The 10,908-nt window shown below is 35.1% G+C and overlaps 1 long non-coding RNA gene across 4 annotated transcripts; it reads left to right on the top strand.

Annotated features, from left to right (window-relative positions):
* Positions 1-2,790: 2,790 nt before the first annotated feature.
* On the top strand, positions 2,791-8,281 carry LOC110872188. 4 transcript variants are annotated; one of them, XR_002554253.2, is made up of 6 exons: positions 2,791-3,285; positions 3,726-4,522; positions 7,219-7,316; positions 7,426-7,481; positions 7,866-7,967; positions 8,086-8,281. It is a non-coding gene; the product is annotated as an uncharacterized LOC110872188 (long non-coding RNA). The 4 variants fall into 4 exon arrangements; XR_002554254.2 differs by having other exon boundaries at positions 3,771-4,522; XR_002554255.2 differs by having other exon boundaries at positions 2,791-3,188.
* Positions 8,282-10,908: the final 2,627 nt, after the last annotated feature.

Raw genomic sequence — 10,908 nt, forward strand, 5'->3', positions numbered from 1 at the left:
CCCTTGTAACTTGTTCGGATGAACAACTGTTTCCAATTTGTCATCAACTGTCATCTCAATCGTGTAGTCTGATTTTATCTCATCTCGTTGTACCGTCATATGCCTTGACGCTCTCTTTAGCAATGAACTTTTGACGATGGTCCTAAATATATACCAATCTAAATTTTCGGGATGAAAATTCTCTCAACAAGGGGATGATGTGACACCCGACATTTTCCGGTTAACTATGTTATCTCAAACACTCATTCATGCATTACACTTGATTAGGGTAAATTAAGTGTGTCAGTTATTTCACAAACGCTCACGTAACGGTAATTTAAGAAATCAAGGAATCACACATGGGTTTGTACACGAACGTTGATAAACAATCGGAATAGTATTCCTAAACAAATAAATAAATATAAATTTGGTGAATTTATATGTTATGTGATTCTATATGTTATTTGGTGAACATTCGTGAAACCGTATTTATTTATGCATAACAACGTGTTATTGACTAAAGCATAACTGGAGCGTATAGTGTATCTTAGCCTAATTTTCGAGGACGAAATTCCTATAACATGGGGGAGAATGTGACAACCGTGAAATCTCAGCATTAATTATTGACGTGACCGTGTCGTTCTGATCAGTCAAAAACCCAATTAAACCTAGGTAGCTAGGGTAAGTCGGGTACCGTATCCACGGAGAGCAGGTGGTCAGTATCGCACGACCCATTCGATTAGTTAGACTATTTACGAACAATGTGCAATGTAATTATGAAGCTTGCTAATTTTTATTTTTAGTTTGTTTAGAAAAATTATTAGAAACCACTAATTAGAATGAGTAAAATTAACAAGTTAGAAACAAGGTCACACCCGGTTCGACAACTGCAAGACCTAGAGTTTCTACACGTTAGACTTAATTTAGTTGCATTTGATTATTAATGGATTTAGTATTACGTGGCTTAGGTGTCAAGAGCTATCAACGTCATAGACAACGGACTGCACTACACTTCATTACCAAGAACATGTAAATCCTAACCTATAGCAAGATATAATTGCACATATTCATTTCACAAAATCAAATTTAATAACTTATTCGACAATTCATGAATCCAATACAAATGCAAGACAATTGATATAAGTTTCAAACGGTTAAATACAACCAGTCACAAATTAAATCATAAACAAAATATTGAAACCCTAGAATTCTTACAAAGTCTACACTGGGGTGAAACCCTAGAAGATTAGCTGCGCATTACGTTTCAAGATCGTCACCCAAAATCCTTTTTTCTTCTTGAATTCTGTGCCTAGCAGCCAAGGGCGCTGCCTTCCCTTTCCTTGCGATCCCCTCACTGTACCTTCGTGGGGTGGACTGTCGTTGCTTCTGCCTTTTTGTAATTATTCATTGGTTCAACATAAGCCCACCTTGAATGATTAATTTAGTTCAGCCCAATCACAACAATCTAATAAAAGTCCATGCGATATTCATTTTGGACTTTAATGCATTCCATTATTTTTGAGAATTAGGCTGCACAAATCAAAAGACTTATTTTTTTTTAAACGCATATGGATTTGAATTAGGAAACTTTAATTTAATTATTCATTCCAACATTTAATATCATCAATTCTTATTCTTAGTCCATTTCTTATATTATTTTTAATCATTCACACTCCAACTGAATAAATAAATATCTAGTTAAATACATTTAACTCATTTTAACCTAATAAACTCTTTAGACCAAACAAATATAAAAACAAGTTAAAATAATATATTATATAAATAATCAATGCATTTTACTAAATAATTAGTATCAAATAAGGTGTACTTAAAGTGTACCGATCAATTATTATTCGGCGAAGTTTTATATTAAATACATTATGATTTTTATAGAAAAATTTAACTTCATCGAGTAAAACGTTTAAATACAGTATTATTATTTAACTAATACTCGTACGGTGAAATAAAGATATATATATATATATATATATATATATATAGAGTAAGGTTAACATACAAAAAGCCTTATCATACATCACGTAGCAGACAATGGTAACCGTTGGATCTGGGGTATAATCACGCATGGGACCACATAATCACACATGGGACCACATAATCACGCATGGGACCACATAATCACGCATGGGACTATAATCACGCACGTTCTATGATAATAACGCACGTTATATTTTTTGTCATGTATGTTAATGTAGGTTAAGCCCTGATGTACATTATACTTTATCTATATATATATATAGGGGCTGCTAAAATGAGAACCACCTCGAGTTGTAAGAACCGTGAGAACTACACCGTGCGGGGCGAGGTGGACCAAATTTTTTTTCAAAAATGTAGCTGCGTGTATTATAAACACATTTGTAAAAAAAATAAAAAAAATGTCGTGTGTGTAGTTTTGAGCACCACAAGTTTGTGTTTACGGGTACCGTAAATCTAACCGGAAAATTTACGGGTACCGTAAACACAAACTTGTGGTGCTCAAAAACTACACACACGACATTTTTTTTGAATTTTTTTTACAAATGTGTTTATAATACACGCATTTACGTTTATGAAAAAAATTTGGTCCACCTCGGCCCGGATCAAAAAGTTCTCGCGGTTCTTACAACTCGAGGTGGTTCTTATTTTAGCGCAATTATATATATATATATATATATATATATATATATATATATATATATATATATATATATATATATATATATTCACTTTCGGTATATATCTTTCCACACCATTATTTTTAGACAACTATTATATTAACTAAGCGATATGATTATTATGCGAGGAGATAACTAACATGATAACACATCCCCGCATCGGTTCCTATACGCAATATCACTAAGCCAGTACAAGTCTTACACTGCTAAAACCACCTACTCCTTTAACCCACACCCAAACCCTAGCATATAAAAGCATATCTTCCTCTTCATCTCTTTATTCTTTCTTCAAACCCTAGCCCCCACCTTCAATATCTCTAAAAAACACAAACACCTCTCCATTATCCTAGAGTGCAAGCCGAGAAAGTGAAAGAGTCAAAGGAGAGGGACAGGCGTTGTGGAGCGACGGCGTTCGGTGGACGACCACCTGGCCACGGTGGCGCCCCGGCTGTAGATGATGGCGGTGGAGGTGGTTATTAGCAGGGGATGACGGCGTTTTGGTGGCAGAAGGACTTAGGGGTGCGGATGGAGTCGCGGGTGAGTGGGTGACAGTTGGTAGGCGTGATTTTTATGCGGTTAGGAGACAGTGGTGGTTGTTTTTCTGGACTGGGTGTTTTATGGCATTTTCAACTAGGTATTTTTCATGGCGTTTTTAAGAACTTGGTGTTTTATGGCGTTTTCAACTGGGTATTTTTCATTGCGTTTTTCTGAACTTTGTGTTTTTATGGCATTTTAATTGAACACCCAGTTCATGTCATTTTTTAATGCAAAAGTATAGCAATAGTATATTCGTTGGAAAGATAATAAAAAACTCGATTTTATGGTGTAACATTCAAAAAAATAATCACGTATAGAAAAGTTATGAGAGTTTAAAAAAGATGGTGGAATATGCATGTGACTTACATGCGCATGGTCTTTGGCATGTTATGGTAACAACTCATCAACTTTGAATGTTGGTCAAACATCTAACCCAAACACTATTCATTTAAATACATCAAGCTTTTCTAAAGTAAGTGTAGAAGTTACAAAGGAGCATATGGAACTTCTAAACACTTTAGTAAGTGCATATTGCAGATTAGTTGCATGTCAAATTGGTAATATCAATTTGACACATGGCAGCAATTTGACAAAGATGAGATGGAATAGATGGACATCAAGTGGGCCTTTGCAAGCGCAATACGACGAGCAAAAGATTTCATGGAAAGAATGGGTAGAACGAGTTTGGAAAGCAAGAAAGATACAAAGTACAGGTTTGATTAACAAGCAGCTAGATTCTTAAATTGTGGAGAGAGCGGTCACTTCAAGCGAGAGTGTACAAATCCGGCACAGCAGGGAAACCACAATCCATTTAGAAACCGAATAAATCAGTCAAACCAGAACACCAACCCTTACCCAGCCAACAATGTCGAACGTGCAATAATACATGTCAACAATTCAAATCAAGCTGATCCTCAAATGCAAACAAGACTAGAGCCTTGGTCGTGCAAGGGGATGAGCTAGAGTTGTGATTGGTCGGTGCAGCTAGGTAGCGGTGGTCAAGGTGGAACAACTTGTTATGCTAAAGTGATCAAGCATGTTTTGTATGGTGATTCTTTAGAAGATGAAAAAAGTCCCGGGTTTAGTGGAAGCTCTGATGAGGAAAGTTCAAACTCAGGTGAAGATGGTCCAGAAAAAAGCATCGAGGGAAATTATTGATGCATATGTTGCAAAATTGTTGGATGAAGATGAGTAATGAATAGCAGGAGATCAATCTTGGTGACAAAAGCAGTTGATGCTTCTAATGAAATATCAAGATGTGTCTCTGTAGATGGATCGTTTTCTCATCATTCTACTTTCATGGCTCACGTGGAAGGTCAATCAAGTCAAGTCAGGTATGCATTGATCAATCTTAGGGGCTGTTTGTTTACCTCTTAATGAGGCTCTTAATGGTTTAGACCTCTTACTAGTTTAGTACTTAATGGTTCAGACTGTTTGTTTTACGAGTAGATGTCTGAATGGTTCAGACATTTGCCTTTGAATGGTTAAGCATTATACAGAGTCTGAATGGTTAAGATCTTTAATCTGAATTGGTCAGACATTTGCCTCTGAACGGTTAAGCATTATACAGGCTCTTAATGGTTCAAACCTCTTACTGGTTCAGACCTCTTATTGGTCTAGCACTTAACCATTCAGATGTTGCCAAACAACCCCTTAGTATTATAACACATGTAAGGTTTATGTAATTTTCCATAACATTGCTATCAATTGGCGAAATAATTATTCACTTACGAATGAGCAATTTATTTGTTAAATAGTTATACCCTTGATCTGCCAAAAGTACCCAAACTCATGTTCTATCTAAAGTGATGTGCATGGCCGTCTCCGAAAATCACAAATTTTTTTGGCCCTGTGCGAGCTACTCGCAAATTTCCGTTTCTTTCTATTACCGCCCAGCAACATCCCTCAATTCATTAATTGGGTTTTGAATTACTTTTGTATATTTAATTTGGCCCAAGTTACTTTCATTACACTTTCACAAGTTGGGCTTCTCAAAAGGATTTAGCCATTCAGACCCTTTACGAATTTCATGGGCAAATTGGCCCACAAATCCAAAATTCTTAAACTGTAATGGTGCCTTTAAGATTTTATATATATATATATATAGGGTCAGGATTTAGGGAAAACGGTGAAAAGTGTGAGAACGGTGAGAACGATTTTGGTTTTGACATGTGGCATTGATGCTAAATTACACTAGAGGTAATATTATCAAAAAAAACCCACTCACATGAACTGGGTGTTCAAATAAAACGCCATAAAAACACCCAATTCAGAAAAACGTCATGAAAAATATCCGGTTAAAAACGCCATAAAACACCCCGTTCAGAAAAACGCCATGAAAAACTCAGTTGAAAACACCATAAAACACTCGGTTCAAAAAAAAAAAAAAAACGCAATGAAAATACCTAGTTAAAACGGCATAAAAACACCTAGTTTAGAAAATCGCCATGAAAATATCTAGTCTAAAACGCCATAAAACACCCAGTTCAGAAAAACGCCATAAGAACCCAGTTCATTTTTATTTTTTTCGAAAAGTATATAAATAATATACTCGTTGGAAAGATAAAAAAACGTTGAGTTTTATGATGTAATTTTTTAGAAAAATAATCACGTATAAAAAAGTTATTTTCGTTTAAATATGATGGGGGAAATGGCATGTGATTACCATGTGCACCCTTGTTTAGATGTTCCAATTTTACCCCTCCTGGTAGTTATAAGGTTCCCATTATTTACAAAAATGCCACCGCATTATCTTAGCCACAAATCACAAAGATCCTATGGCTGAAAATCTTCTCACTGTTCTCACATTTCAAATCGTTTTCTCTTGATCCTATATATATATATATATATATATATATATATAGCATAAGGATCATTACAGAACACTAATTATTGCGAGAACAAAAAGAACAACTTTAAATCACTAAATTTTGGGATTTAAATTTCATATTTCTTAAATTTTATGTTTCTTACATTGATATGTGTATTATATACACATAAAAAAATCATATATATTTCCCTACACATAGTCTACATACATGTAGATAATTTATCCTACACATAACCTACATGTATGTAGGTTATTTAAAAACTAAAGATTTTTCATATTTTGCTTCAAATTCTAGTGTGAGAAACAATAAATCTTACATTTACAACATTTTCATTTACTTTTTTGGTTTTTAGGATTGAAAAAATGAGTGACTTATTTTGTTCTGCGTGTTCTCGCATTATTTAGTGTTCTGCATAGAACCTTCCCTATATATATATATATATGGCTTGGTTTAAAAGAGAACCACCACGAGTTGTGAGAACGGTGAGAACTTTTCTTCCCGCACGAGTTGGGCCAAATATTTTTTGCACAAACGTAAATGAAAATATTATAAACACATCTGTAAAAAAAGTAAAAAAAAAATTGTCGAGTCGGTAGTTTTGATTGATGCAAGTTTTTTTACGCGCTGGTGTAAATTTTGTACAAAGATAAATATTTTTTTACGTCTCATGTAAATGTGGGTATGCGGCATTTTTTTTTATTTTTTTTGTTGAAACAAGTGATTTTTATGATTTTTGAGAAAAAAAAATCCGGAAAACCTTTTGGATGACCTAGTTCTCACGGTTCTCACAACTTAAGGTGGTTCTCATTTTAACCCATCACTATATATATATAATATATGTGTGTGTGTGTATATATATATATATATATATAATTTAATAAAAAAAATCAACCCTATATATGGATTTGGGCCCTGAGCGGTCGCCCACCCGACACTTGCTTAGGGCCGGCCCTGGTCATGTGGCACTTATATACTCAAAATACATATTGTTGCGGGATTTTATTCATCCAAATAAAGAATTAAAGACACTTAGGTGAAAAAATATGACATAAAATTACTATTTAAAATATGAACAATTAGATTTGTAGAAATAAAAGAATGCGAATAAATGGAGGGGGTAGAATGAAAAAGAATAGGGTTGAAGTTGTAAATCTTTGTAGGTTAACTAGTTTATAAAACCCTACTTCTTGTTTTGTCAGATTATAATGTTACAAAGGCAGCCGCGCAGCCGTAGACAATTACCTGGATGTTAAAATCGTGTTCATTTGATGTTAGGCCTTCTGATATCGCAAAACTGGTGAGTGGTATTTTTTTTGTTTACTCTTTTCATCAGTTTTCTTTTTATAGCATATCTCAATTTTACCATGACCGTGAAATGCTAATATAGAATCGGTATCTTCATGTAGGGTATTGAAGATTGATCGTTGACTGTTTATGGGATTTCGGAAGCCAATCTCGTTAGGTAACTGTTAATTAGTAAAGTTATGCATTCATCTTAATTACCTCTTAAATTGAAATCTAGATCTAGTGCAAAGAACGTTTTTTAATTACATTTTGAGCCGATTGAAGCTGTGAGACTTTTGGCTAGGTTTCTTTGACTACCATAGCAATTCCAAAAACAATGACTCTTGTCATGTGTTTGTCCACCTATATAAAGACAATTTGGTGAAGATAAAAATGGATGATTAAAAATTCCTGTTTTTTAAGATAAACAATTAGATTTTTAGAAAGAAACAAATAATCGTAAACAAAAGTGGCATAATGAAAATAAATGGGGTTAAAACTTTAAATCTTTAAACAGTAACCCGTTTATAAAACCCTACTGTTTTTGTTGTTCTTTGGTCAGGCTATAATATTCTACAGACTCAGCCATCAGACAACCAAGATGGCCACTGCTTTATCGTCCAACTTTGATAAAATCAGGCCTCCTGATATGCCAAAATCATCAGTGAGTAGAATTCGATTTTATACTCGTTTCTTTTTATCTATTTAGGAGTATGCGTTCGTTGTGATCAGAAACTTCTTCTGGTTTTATTTCATGACTTAAAATCGGTATCGTCATGCAGGGTGTTGAATAACCAACATTGACCGTTCATGTAATTTGTAATTTCGGAAGACAATCTCCTTAGGTAACTGCTAGTTAGGCAATCAAACTTTGTATTCACCTTAGCTACCTCTTAATTAGATGTGTTACAAATGATGTTTTTTTACTTAAATTTTGAGCCGATTTTGTGTATCTTAAATTGATTATTTCTTGAACCATCAACTTGTTGGTTTTTAATTGTGACATTCAAAAGATGACAGGTCTTAATTTGATTTTATTTTTGGGAATAGAATATCTTAGGAATTGGTTTTAAAGAGCCATCAGTTTATTGCTATTTATTCACATATCCCTGACTGTTTAAAATGAAATTTCAACGAAGGCTGAAACTGAATAATAAATAATTTCATAAAGTCATGAAGTAAACCTGTTTCATGTTGTTAAAAACCATCTTTAGCACCCAGTAATTATCGTTGAGTTTTTTGGTCAAATGTAGAGATTTGAAAAATTAAAAATTGATATGAGGGTACTATAAGTTGTAAATCAATCTGTATGTAATGGATAATAATGTTAAAAGTGAAAGCCAGTATATTTGAAACTCGTAAAGTCCATAAGCATAAATCTGAAGTAAAAAATAAGTTTGTATGACCATAAAAGTCAAAATGTACCTACTTAGAGAAAAAAAAAACTCATTTCATTACCTGGGAGTCCTCCTGATTTAGAATTATCCAAAGACTCAACATTTGGCACCACTTTTACTGTTTTTCCAACATTATTAACTACACGATTCAAATTATTTATTGGCGATTCAGGCTTTAAACACAGCAATTCCACCTGGAATAAACTTTTTTTACCAAAAAAACACACCAAAAATAACTTGTTTCTCATCCATTTTGTTTGTCAGAATCATGACTACATTGACCACCAGTAGTGTTCTCAACAACTACTGAACAGCCTGTCGATTTTGTAATCCTTTCAGATCTTTGACTTTGACCATAGTCGATGACAAAATTTCTATTGACTGATGATTGAGGGGAGACTACAAGACATGAGGGCTGATCGTTAATCAACTATTTGTATAATTATCAGCAAGAACAGTTACAAGTTCCTTTCATGTTCTGAAAACCAGCCCATCATAAATTCATAATTATCAGTCTAAGGGTTAACTCCAACGTTCCACACATGCACAATGAATACGAGCAGAAACAACCACTGTAATACGAATATAAGGCATCTAAGAAGATTTTGACCACCGTTACACTGCTAATTGGGCAGATAAATTGAATTTTGTGTAGGACTAATAAACTGGAATCAGGCGATTTAGGTGGTTCATGAACAAAGAAAGCATACAAAAATATGAAAAAACAACCAATTCTGGTTGAGGACTTTCATCAAGCACCTTGCGTGCACACCCGAAAACCTGATACCTTCCATGACTTTTTTAGGTCCTACTTTTGCTGGTTCTGAAATTTGTAAACATGGTTTGCATGTGGTGGTGGTATGAAAGTACGATCTCTCTCACCATTTTTCAGATTTGATGATTCCCTCTCCAAATTGAACAAATAGGTATGCTGAACCATCACTTTGCTTGTGATATACAGCTTAGTAGTAGACACGTATGATTCACTCTTTGTTAGACTATATGTTGTTATTATTAGACAAACTTATTATTGTAGAGAGGGTATCTAATTGTAATTAGCAACTCTATATATAGGGCTTTGTATTCTCAATATTTCAATATACAATAACAGATGTCCTTTTCACGTAGTTTGATTTGGTATAGAGCCAATCAAACCTGCGGCCAAAAAAAAAAAAAACACTACTGCCGCCAAATCAAACCTGCGGCCAAAAACCCTACTACCGCCAAATCAACTCCAGGCGATCAACCCTCTCTTATTACTCATGGCAGCCATTCTCACCTTCACTAATCAAGAAAAGACTACCCACAACTCTCATAAATTTGCTTTTACCCTAAAACCTACAAATTATGGTTATTGGAGATCAATGATTGAGTCTTTCCTCACTTCTCATAACTTATTTGGCTATGTAGATGGCACTTTTCCCTGTCCAGAACAGAAAGTCCACCAACGAATCTGCCACAACCGACAACCCAAGTTATCTCCCATGGGTTTCTAATGATGCACATATTTGTATGCTTCTCATTTCTACTGTTTCTGAGGATTCGTTTTAGCACATCTAGGGCAAAACGTCACGTGAAGTTTGGCTATCCTTAGAACGGGCATATGCCCCTGTCACATCTACCCATGAATTCACCCTTAAAAATCAGCTAATTAGGATCGCCATGAAGGGTGATGAAAAACCCGCTGACTATCTCAGCCGAGCACAGGAGTATGCAACCGCCCTGGCTAATATAGGTGAACCAATGAAAGATAAAGACCTTGTTATGCTCACTCTTGCAGGACTTGGAGAGGAATATAATGGCGTTAAAGCTAAACTTCTCGCTCGTTCTCCTCCGGTTAACTTTAACGAGCTTCACGGACTGTTGAGTGATCATGATTACATGATCACAAGACTCTTGGCCTCGAACCTGGAGGTTCCACAGGCTCTTTTAGCCACTTCTGCACTAGGCCAACAACCTTTTATTTCAGCCTTACCACACTTATCACAGTTGGGATATCAACAGCCCAATGTGGACTCTATTCAATAGCAGCTTAATAATCTTCGGTGAATGGCATCTCAGTTGGGTTATCAACTTAGTCCTGCAGCCTCTCCCCAACCACAGGCTTACGTTGTCCCTCGGTCATCCAACAACAGCCGAGGTAATCGTGGTGCGCGTGGTTCATCTCATGGCAATTCTCGGGCAGCTTCAAATTCTCGCAATCGGGAC

This window comes from Helianthus annuus, chromosome 8 (assembly GCF_002127325.2).
Source record: "Helianthus annuus cultivar XRQ/B chromosome 8, HanXRQr2.0-SUNRISE, whole genome shotgun sequence".
In the NCBI taxonomy this organism is placed as follows: Eukaryota; Viridiplantae; Streptophyta; class Magnoliopsida; order Asterales; family Asteraceae; genus Helianthus; species Helianthus annuus.